Raw genomic sequence first — 11,331 nt, forward strand, 5'->3', positions numbered from 1 at the left:
TTTTTTAAGTTCTGTGAGCCGTCGGCATTAAATTAACTACTGCAAATAACATTGATTACTTATTGTTTGACAATGGTATGTACCTGTCCGCGTCCGTTTTTAATCCACTTTTGGAAACACGATGCAAGATTAAGTGGCAGTGCAGGACAGGTGGCAGGCTATCCGGAATCCTGGCTGCTGCTGCTGCATCAGTTTCAGAAACAGCTTGAGCGCCCTCTAGTGAAAATGGAACTTCTGCAGATCTCTGTGCATAGCTCTACATCAGTTCCTTCTGATTTGCAGTTTTATTAGTATGGCCTCAGCAACTGAATGTAACTTCAGCCGTATTCAACCCCCCAAGTGGTCCCACATTCCTATGTAGCCTATGTTCCACATTTCATAGGCTACATATTTTTTCAGTTAGTAGAAAAAAAACCCTGCTTTCCCACATCCTACCCTCATTTCTTTCTTTCTTTCTTTCTTTCTTTCTTTCTTTCTTTCTTTCTTTCTTTCTTTCTTTCTTTCTTTCTTTCAAGACATAGTCCTAAGGTAGGCTATGTAGCCTACACGTGACAAAGATAACGAAACAGCATGTAGGCCTAGGTCTAGTATTTAGGCCTATCCTGCCTAATACAGAAAGCTTGAGAGGGAGTAGGGGCCCACATCTGTCACATGATAATGCAGAGAAAAATCAGGCAAATAGACACAAGCAAAACAAGCAAACTGCCACTCAAAACAAAACACAAAACTAAAGAAAAGATTAAGAAAAGCAAAACAAAACAAAAACAGCCAAAAAATCTAAACAAACAGGGGAGGCACACTGTCATTAAAATCTAATGTAAATGAGTGGTAAAGGGCCCTGCCGTGGCCTAATTGTACGTCACTACTCGTCTGTCATGCGGCCAACCTGGGTTCCATTCCCGGTCCGGATCATTTCCCGTCACGTCCAGGTCTCTCTCCTCATTCGCTTCCAGTCCACCTGTCATACTATCCTGTCATCAATAAAGACCCAAAAAAAATTATCTAAATTGCTGATAAAGGAAATGTGGGGAAATAAGGCTAATTTTGTGAACAAAATGTAATGTAATGTGTGAACATAAAGCTGCTGCTTGTGGGAGCATAGACACGCTTCAGTCACATTTGACACATCCCCATCTCTGGCACACTGTAGCTTATTCTGCTTACATCTCCCAAGGCCATCTATTACTATAGAGAGGAAGAAACACCCACAGTCACATCACTATTGATTTTTTTTTGCTCTTGAAAGTGGCAGTGATGAAAAGATGAGGCCCACCGAAGTCAGACAGGTTAATAACAACATGTCATCTCATCTCCCCCCTCAGATGGGAAAAGAGCAGCTCGTCTCCTGCCCTCGCAGGAAGCATCTTTATCCTTCTCCGTTTGAAAAGGCCATGGTCCCATCATTCAGGACAAATCGAAGTTGCTTTCAGTAAGATGGGAAGGACAAGTGAGCTCTGTCAAGCCGAATGCCGTCTCCTTTATTCTGAGGCCATCAGTTATTTCATCAGGTTGGAAACAAATGTAGCATCAACCAGGCTTTAATCTCTAGCCTTAATCTCTGACACAAATTCCCTATGGAATGCCCTTGTGGTACCAATTGTGTATTTTTGTGGCAGGGTGCAGGTGTCTGCACTACGGGAACAACTGATGTATGGGCTGATATATGCTCAGTGATCATACCAAGATACAGATCACATGACAGTGGCACGTAATTTATTTCCTCATACGTTACGTTCCTCACAGTGCATGGTTAACTCCTCAGTAAGCCTAGCGATACATTACATGACATCACACTTAGCTGACACTTTTATCCAAAGTGACTTACAGATATTGCAGGATGTTAGTTACAGTCCCTGGAGCAGTGTGGGGGCTAGATGCCTTGCTCAAGACCACTTCAGCCATGAAGGGAGGAAGGGATTAGGATGGGGATCGAACCTGCAAACCTGTGGTTTACAGTAACCATAACCCACCCCCTCCATTTAATAGACAGATGATTTGATTGACAAATTGTTGGTCACATAACACAATGGCATAAGGAAGTACATGGACCATGCCTGTTATATTCGTGTGTGACTATGAGTACTGTATGTCCGCATGAGCTGTGCTGCTGCATTTTATCAGAGATTTTCTATATGAGACAAAACACTTAGAATGAAAGGGGGGGATTCTTAACGCCAATATGGCGTGTATGTGCGCATCTCAATCCTTTCCGGCAAAAAGAGCCAATTGCCTACGGAGCTGTTCTGTCATTGATCCAATCATCTTACAAGCAAATGCTGTTCACGCGCAGTTGAAAAACATAGAGGGATAGCTGCCCCGAAATAGCTGCCCCTAGGCATCACAAGATGGCCGCCGTAAGCGTGTCTCAGATGGTGCACTTCGAGCACTATGTTTCAGTGCAATACGCAATACGCACTAAAACACTGAAGAGCACAAGTGCATCATTTGAGACTTTATGCACTGCTTCATGGTCATGTTGCCATAAAACACCAATGCCCTGTACATGGCTACTTTTGACACTCATTAAAGGCGTTTACATGGCTGCATGTTCCTACTTGTATCTACTATGCACTTTGCACTGTTTCTGTCGCCAGGGGTGCCAAAATAGTGGGGAAAGGGCAACATAGTCACCAGGACCCCACTTCCTTTGGGAGTCAGATTTTAGTCACCTATTAATATCCTATAAGGGGAGTCCATCAGCATCTGTCACTATTTACCTTGTTTACATGAATTGCCTACTATTGATTTTTGGCAGCAATCCCATTAAGCAAGAGGAATGGCATTGGCAAACCATGGTCAAACATACTGTAACTTGTTCTTTTGTCTAACCATCAAGATACACACCCCTACCTGTTTTGACAAACCTGTTCTCCTCTATGAGTGGGTTTATACTCAGAGGATAGTGAAACTTGAGAGCTTTTCACTGCTGTGTGTGGTTGGCTTCTGTGAGAGCGAGAAAATGTCGGAATCGGTTTCTTTTGATGAAGACTCCTTCACTTGTCCAATCTGCCTGGACCTTCTGAGGGATCCTGCAACTATTCCATGTGGACATAATTTCTGCATGAGCTGCCTTAAACACCACTGGGATCTGGAAGATCAGAGAGGAGTCTACAGCTGTCCCGCATGCAAACAGACCTTCACACCAAGACCTTTGGTGTCCAAAAACCCACTGATTGCTAGTATGATGAAGCAATTTAGAAGACTCGGAGTCCAAGCACCATCCAGCCATGACCACTCTACCATTCAGTGTTATGCTGGACCTGGAGATGTGGAATGTGACGTCTGCGAAGGGAGAAAACTCAAAGCGGTGAAGTCCTGTCTGGACTGTCGTTTATCGTACTGTGAAAGTCACTTGAAAGCCCATGACCTGGTGAACCCTGGAGGAAGACATGCAGTGATTGATGCCACAGGAGAGCTAGAGGACTATATCTGCTCTCGTCATAACAGGGAACTTGAGTTATTCTGTCGAACTGATCAGAGTTACATCTGCTTTCGGTGCCTAATGGACGAACACAAAGGCCACGACACAGTCACTGCTTCAGATGAAAAGACCCACAAACTGGTACGTTTTGATGATATTTGTATTTTAGAGGTGTGGTAAATCTATAATGAAAATTTGACCTTTTCGGCCAGTGCAGTTGTCTGGTGAAGGGTAGGGGCCCAAAACTAAAAAAGAGAAAGGCATTGGAAACCTGTGTAAAATAATTTAGAGGGAGTGTTCATCAGATAAAATGCCAGCGTTGAATGAGACCTTGGAATGTAGGCCTACTTGTAGGCTACTTATACAGTTTGGCTCAAAGAAAAAACGTAAGTAAACCAACATGATAAAGGTGTTCAACAATTAGTCATTTAAATGATAAGTGTTTTTGCTTAAACTGGTCTAAATAAGCTGTTGCTGTGGAAGTGCTCTCCCTGCACGGAGTATAATTTGGTTAAACAAAACCACTCAAGTAAAAAGGGTTATCAAATGTGTTCCAAGTAATAGTTGCTATTTTAACACATATACAGTAATTAAAAGCAAATTTTGTACATCAATAGAAGCAGATAGGAGAGAGCCAGAGGAGATGTCAGCAGAGAATCCAGGAGAAAGAGAAAGAGCTGCAGGACATGAGCAAGGCTGTGGAGACTTTCAAGGTGAGAGTGTGGCTTGGCTGTAAACTTTTTCAAAAGGAACTTCCATGATTTCCAGGATTTATTTTCAATAGGCCTATTAAGAATCACCAATACAGATTGAATTCGGTTGCATGACTTTCCCTTTGTGCTTCTCCTGATTCCTCTCTATAGAGATCTGCACAGGCAGTGGTGGATGACAGTAAGACAATGATTGCTGTTGTTCAGAGAAGAGTTGATAAGGTGATAGAGGTGATCAGGGCTCAGGAGAAGGCTGAGGTGAGTCGGACTGAAATACTTAAGAAGCGGGTGGAGCAGGAGATTGCAGAACTGAAGAGGAGAGATGCAGAATTGGAGCAGCTTTGCCACATAGATGGTGACATTCCTTTCCTCAAGGTAACAACATTTATTTCTCACAGATTTTGTGAGCCCAATGTGTGTTTTCACAACAGTTTTGCAATTTTTATATGTTACCTACATGAAGCCATTCTGGACTATCATGTTATAGGCCTACACTGTAAAATTTACCTTTATAAATCTAAAACATTTTCTGTCTAATCTAAACGTTCTCTGGGGAACAAATATGAACCCATGAACCCAACATTTCTTTGAGGTACCTTCAGCAAAGTCAAGGTCTTGGTGGCCATCTTGGCAATGCCTTTTGGCATCTATTGCACATTAAGGCCACACCCACTCAAAATGGGGAACAACAAGAGTCTTTGGTTGCCACTGTTGACCCAACTGAAGGTGCTTTGAGTCAATTCATATTTGGTATAGTGTGAAACCCTCACACTTACTTTGAGTATGTGGTGAGCATTGTAGTGGTTGTAGACTTTTGGGGAGACCAAATGCTCTGTGTCATTCCGATTAAACACCCAGACATATACAGTATCTCTTTCTCTTCCTTTTGTATGTGTCTCTATGCAGATTGCGGAATCCCTCATAGATCATCCTTTCAGCACAGCTTCAAGCAGCATGACATTGAGGGAGAGCTTCTCCTTTGGGACTGTGAAGGAACTTGTCACTGCTCTAAGACTGCAGCTGGAGGAGAAATTAGATCCAATCTTCGAGCAGGAAGTAGTCAAGATATCTGCAGCAACAGGTTGGACAAGGTTACAGTGTGATTGACACATGCATATTATTGATGCTATGACATGATGCTAACTCAAATATTTTTTCTCCATTGTCAATACAGCAATTACTGCACAGATCTTTGAGCACGTAGAATGTGAGTTTTTATGCACGCGCACACACACACACACACACACACACACACACACACACACACACACACACACACACACACACACACACACAAACAAACAAACATATACAGTATGATACATGATGCATGGCTCATGATGAAAACTGTTGCTGACTGACTGTCTCCAGTTACAGATCATGATCATCCAGTCAGAAGAGCAGAAAGTAAGGATTTCCTACATCCAGATAGTAAGTTCAATTCCAACACCCTGTAAGTCCTAGATACAAATTCTCTAGGTCAGTTCATTGACATTGGTAGCTGTATCAAACACCAACTGTTGACAGGATGCCAGTACTCACCCCTGATCATAATTAGGGCCTCCGCACATTGGCGCCCAGTGGTGTAGTCTACGCAGAACGCGGGTATACGGAGACTCTTCTAAATTTTAGGGGTTTCAGTATACCCACTTAAAATTGATTGATCCATTGTTTATAATAGCACAAATATATACAGTATACCCATTTAAAAAATGCTCAAATATACAGTATACCCACCAGAAAAAAGTAGACTACACCACTGTCGGCACCGACAAAGTGCGGAGCACTGCTTGGCCAAAGTTCGATTCCATTGTTTTCAACACAACCCTGCACACCGGTGCTGATGTCCGAGGACACACATTGACTAGGCCTATCCATGCTCTGCTGTGGTGAAATTGTGTGTGGTGGTCGGAATTGTGTCGGAAGCGAAAGTGCTCAGAGGTCAAGCAGCCCCCCATGTGGTCTGGACGTATTAGTGTAGGTCAGGGGTGTCAAATTCATTTTGGTCCGGGGGCCGCATACAACCCATGTGGACCTCAAGCGGGCCGCATTAGTAACATCATCGCGAAAAAAAAACGTAAAGCAGAGGATTAGTATTCAGTACTATCACGTTTTAAGTGTGTTGAATATGTAGAAAGCAATGCAATACTGATAATCCTATGCAAAATTTCCTTGACTTCATTCATTCATTGCCAACCGTCAATTAATTAAATATGGGACAGTTCATTTTGGTGGGGGTCTGGGGGTTTCCCCCAGAAATTTTTGTATTTCTTAGATGTAATTTCCTGCATTTTCACGCATTCTAACATCCCGTTTCCAATTTCAGCTTAATAGGAACCAGTACAAATCCAATTATATTTATTATTTAATTACAACCAATACCAATACAATACGAATAAGAAGTATTAACATGTTATCTCTATATATGAGATCTATAATATATGAGCTTTATCAAATGCCTGTTACAGTACAAATTCACCATTTATAATAGAAGTGTGATGTGCACTTTACTACATATATACAGTATAACAGAGGGACCATTGGGTTAATGTCATGCAGGTATCGATTTTGCCCCGAGGGGCGTAATTGCGCATTTCGGTTATTTCATTAAAAAAAAAAACTTTAAAAAAAAAAATAATAAATAAAAAAAAATTACATCCGGGCCGGATGGAACCCTCTGGCGGGCCGGATGCGGCCCGCGGGCCATACGTTTGACACCCCTGGTGTAGGTAGTGTCTGAACTATGTGCTAACAATAGCCATACAGACTATCATAACACAACATTTTAATCCATCTATTTGAGAAAAAGAAGGGAAATTGTGTTGTTCACCACTTAGTATGTTTGCCAATGGGATGTTTTCTGTTTCAGTGTCTAGTTTCACAACTGGTATTACTGAACCAATGACCAGAGAAGAGTTCATGAAGTGTAAGTAGTGTACACACACACACACACACACACACACACACACACACACACACACACACACACACACACACACACACACACACACACACACACACACACACACACACACAGAGGCGGACTTTCCATTAGGCAAACCTAGGCAAATGCCAAGGGCCCCAACCAAATCTGTCCTCCATAGGGGCCCCAACTGTCACAACAGTCGTGGAAAACATATAGGCTTGATCTTAATTCGTCACTAACTGTATCGAAAGTAATGGATGATGTGAGATAAAACACTAAAATAGCACCAAAACACAGAATTGTATGTCTATATAATGACTTTTGAGGGCCCCATGTTTATATTTCGCCTAGGGCCCCAAAATGGCTAGATCCGCCCCTGCACACACACACACACACACACACACACACACACACACACACACACACACACACACACACACACACACACACACACACACACACACACACACACACACACACACACACACACAACCACCCAACCACCCAACCACCCAACCACACACAAAGCCTACACACACTTTCAATTTTGTAACTTATTTACACACAAACTCTTCACATAGCACATGATGTTCAGTCTTTGAAGTTCACAGTAAAGAAAAAAAAAACTGTAAAAGTCAAGGTTTGGCCTCTCTTCTTCACCATCAGATTACTGTTACTTCACACTGGACCCACGCACGGCACACAATAGCCTCCTTCTGTCTGAGGGAAACAGGGCAGCGAAGAGGACGGATGAGCCCCAGGTTTATTCTGACCATGCAGAGAGGTTCGATAGCTGGCCTCAGGTGCTGTGTAGAGAGGGTGTATCTGGTCGCTGCTACTGGGAGGTCGAGTGGAGTGGGGTGTGTGTGTCAGTAGCTGTGATATATAGAAACATGCACAGGAGAGGGGGAAGTACTAAGTCAGTGTATGGATGTAACGATCAGTCGTGGGGCATGGAACTTTCCAAAAGCACTTCCTTATTCTGGCACAAAAATAAAGAGACTAAACTCCCTCTTGTGGACAGCTCCAGAATAGGAGTGTATGTGAACCACTGTTCAGGAACTCTGGCTTTCTACAGCATCTCTGATGATACAATGAATCTTCTGCACAAAGTGGAGACAACATTCACACACAGCCTCTTTCCTGGGTTTAGATTAAATAATAAATCATCTGTTAGGCTCTTGTGACTGACTTAACCGGTGTTTTTGCACTTAAATCAATAATATAATGTTACTTCTGCCATACTTCTACAATAACCGCATGAAGCATTCTGGTGACTTTACTGCAGTTATACTAAAAGAATAAATACGTCAGTACAGGTGAGGTCATGTAGGCCAACTGTTAATTGCAACTTGCCCTAAACTGTTTAACCCACCTATTGTATGATATGTCAGGGCTGTCCTTGTACTATTTATTCTTGTGTAGCCTACATTTTAGATGCCATGTTATATATGTTGTGTGTCTTGTAGCTTATATGTAAGGACACCCATCTTTCTCTAAAACGGCAAAGGCAGTTTACCCTCAGTACCAATAAAGTAAACTGAACGGAACTAACGTCTGATATAAGAAGCACCTCTGTGACTCTGTGGAATTTATTTAACAATATTGTGTTCATTGTTCAGGTTATAAGGACATGCCTATTGTATTTAAAATCATGCAGGACAGTTAAATTACAACATTCATATAGGCCTAACCACTCCACATTAAGCTTAATGTGTGTGTGTGTGTGTGTGTGTGTGTGTGTGTGTGTGTGTGTGTGTGTGTGTGTGTGTGTGTGTGTGTGTGTGTGTGTGTGTGTGTGTGTGTGTGTGTGTGTGTGTGTGTGTGTGTGTGTGTGTGTGTGTGTATGTGTGTGTATGCGCGTGCGTGCGTGCGTGTGTGTGTGTGTCTGCGTGTTGGCTGGAATGCTATCACTATTTTGGCAATAGTAGTCTATTTCTGGCCAGAAATCAATAGTCTCTCGCAGAGCTATGCTCCACTCTCCACCTTTGCTGATTGGGGAAATAACCTAGTTGAAGTCAAAATGGAAACGCCAAAACTAATTCAGACTGTAGCTTAGTTCAAAATGCCATAATGAGACCAGATTGATATTAGCCAGTCTGGGAACGTCTTCATAGCCTGGGACCAAAGTAGCAGGTGCTACATTGCAAGAGTGTCTACTACAACCTGCCAGCAACAAGCATCTTTCTATTCCCACACTGCATGTCTCCAAGGTGTAGGATGCTAGTGTACTCATTTTTTTATTTGACTTTTGAAGCAGTCACTCTTTCTTTACCAACCAGTACCAAAGCTGCATGGGGCGTGACATATGCAGGACAAGAGTGTCAGTCAGAAGTCTTTAATGTTCTGTCTTGGTAATCCTATCTTCATGTCAGCCTATATCAAAGGAATATAGTTGCATGTGTCATTCAATGATTGATCCTGCGAGGCTGTCTCTGTTTTATAGTGCAACAAGCCACTTTTTTGTCTGTAAAAAGAGATAAAGTCTTTCAACTTTGGTGGGTTTCTCTAGCCTCGCGACGCCATCCTCTGTACTCCACCCAAAGATTTTGGCTCCGCACATCGTCTGGCAAAAGCCTCGAGCTCGGTTCTCTCAGTGATTCGCCAATCAGCAAACAGTTGAGAGTGGTGATGTAGAACTCACCCGCGAGCTCCGTTACTGATTGGTTAAGGTAACTTCACACTTTCGTTTTGTTATTTGTATGATTTTGCGACGCTATAACGTAACAGGCATGCTAATAAAGCACAATATGGGTTTTAATTTAAGATTGGAACTTCAATTAATTTAAATGATAGAGTAAGATCAGACCATCTCCCATCGTCCACGGAGACGGATTCCTCATGGCTTTTGCCAGACTGATTGACGGAGTCAAAAGTCGGCTATTCGCCCAGGCTAGGGTTTCTCAGCCAGCCAAGCCATTATTTCTAAACTGGTGTAAAGGCCTAATTGATTTTTTTAAGCTTTGTGACAAATTCTGTTTGATAACCTCCAACACTGATGCTACACCAAGCTAGTAAAACCAAATTAATAACAATAGGTCCGACCAAAGATTCTTTAATTCATTTAGATCGTTGCTGGTCCGACTCAGTGTTTGCCTTTAAATTCCATGTATAGTGGGGCTGCTGTGTTGTAATGGTTAGGGTGTTGGGTTGTAGATCACAGAGTTGCAGGTTCAATCCCCACCCTTACCAACACCTTCCTCTCTCCATGGCTGAAGTGCCCTTGAGCAAGTGACCTAACCCCACATTGCTCCAATGACTGTAGCCTATACCCTGTAAATCTTGGATGAAAGTGTCAGCTAAGCATAATGTAATGTATAGTGTAATCTGCAGTGGCACCTTTGGCATACTATGTAGTGCAGGAATGGCATAAGATTTGAACATGAAATTTGGTGAGTGGGCCCACGTCAGTGAAACAGCTTACACTCATATGCAACAGAATATACTGTCATATTTGAACCATGATGGGAATCTGTTTGTGAAATTTAAATATGAGTATGAAATATGGGTATGCACAGGTACACACAATTTTATTCCGTTGAAAAGAAAAAATAAATATTGAGCCTGTTTGGCCTGTTTGTTCCAGATTGGTCAATTTGAGTTTGACAGCCCTGATGTCGTGTGTTGTAGATGTACCAGAGATGGCCACTAAAGCAAAAGTGAAAGTGAAAGCCCACCAGGGAAATTCCAACTCCCATGCATTGTGACACAGCACTCCATAACACACAAGAATTCACTGCACACAACAAAATTGAATATATGCCTCACCCGTGCAAGGGGACAGCCCAGAGCCATTGATAACAGGGACAGCCCCCAATGCCGCCGCAAGGAAACAGTGCGGCGGGAAGGTACCATGCTCAGGGCACCTTAGTCATGGAGGAGGATGGGGTAGAGCACTGGTTAATTACTCCCTTCACCAACCTAGCCGGAGTCGAACTGGCGACCTTTGGGCTACAAGCCTGGCGCCCTATCCATTTACCCATTACATTCCAAAGGACCATAATTCATTAAGATTTGCAGGACAATGTGTAAGTGCAATGTGGCAGCCACTTCTGGGCCAGGCCAGCTTGGCTCTGAACACTGACAACTGGTGACAAGGATTACAGTACCGGTTTTATGATTGAGGTTATCAGATGACTGAGGATGGTATGAATAGAAAATTGGAAAATGTGACTAGCCACAACAAAACAGGCCACAAGTAGGCACAGACAAAGCTGAGTATAAATAAAGACTTTTCTTTTTCTTTTTTTAATTGTTTCCAGAATGTGCATGTT

At 42.6% G+C, this 11,331-nt stretch overlaps 1 long non-coding RNA gene across 2 annotated transcripts; it reads left to right on the forward strand.

Annotated features, from left to right (window-relative positions):
• Positions 1-5,492: 5,492 nt before the first annotated feature.
• On the forward strand, positions 5,493-8,240 carry LOC134445473 (uncharacterized). 2 transcript variants are annotated; one of them, XR_010034270.1, is made up of 3 exons: positions 5,493-5,562; positions 7,001-7,057; positions 7,724-8,240. It is a non-coding gene; the product is annotated as an uncharacterized LOC134445473 (long non-coding RNA). The 2 variants fall into 2 exon arrangements; XR_010034271.1 differs by lacking the exon at positions 5,493-5,562 and adding an exon at positions 5,900-6,112 and having other exon boundaries at positions 6,861-7,057.
• The last annotated feature ends 3,091 nt before the right edge of the window (positions 8,241-11,331 follow it).

This window comes from Engraulis encrasicolus, chromosome 3, assembly GCF_034702125.1.
Source record: "Engraulis encrasicolus isolate BLACKSEA-1 chromosome 3, IST_EnEncr_1.0, whole genome shotgun sequence".
NCBI classification, from domain to species: Eukaryota; Metazoa; Chordata; class Actinopteri; order Clupeiformes; family Engraulidae; genus Engraulis; species Engraulis encrasicolus.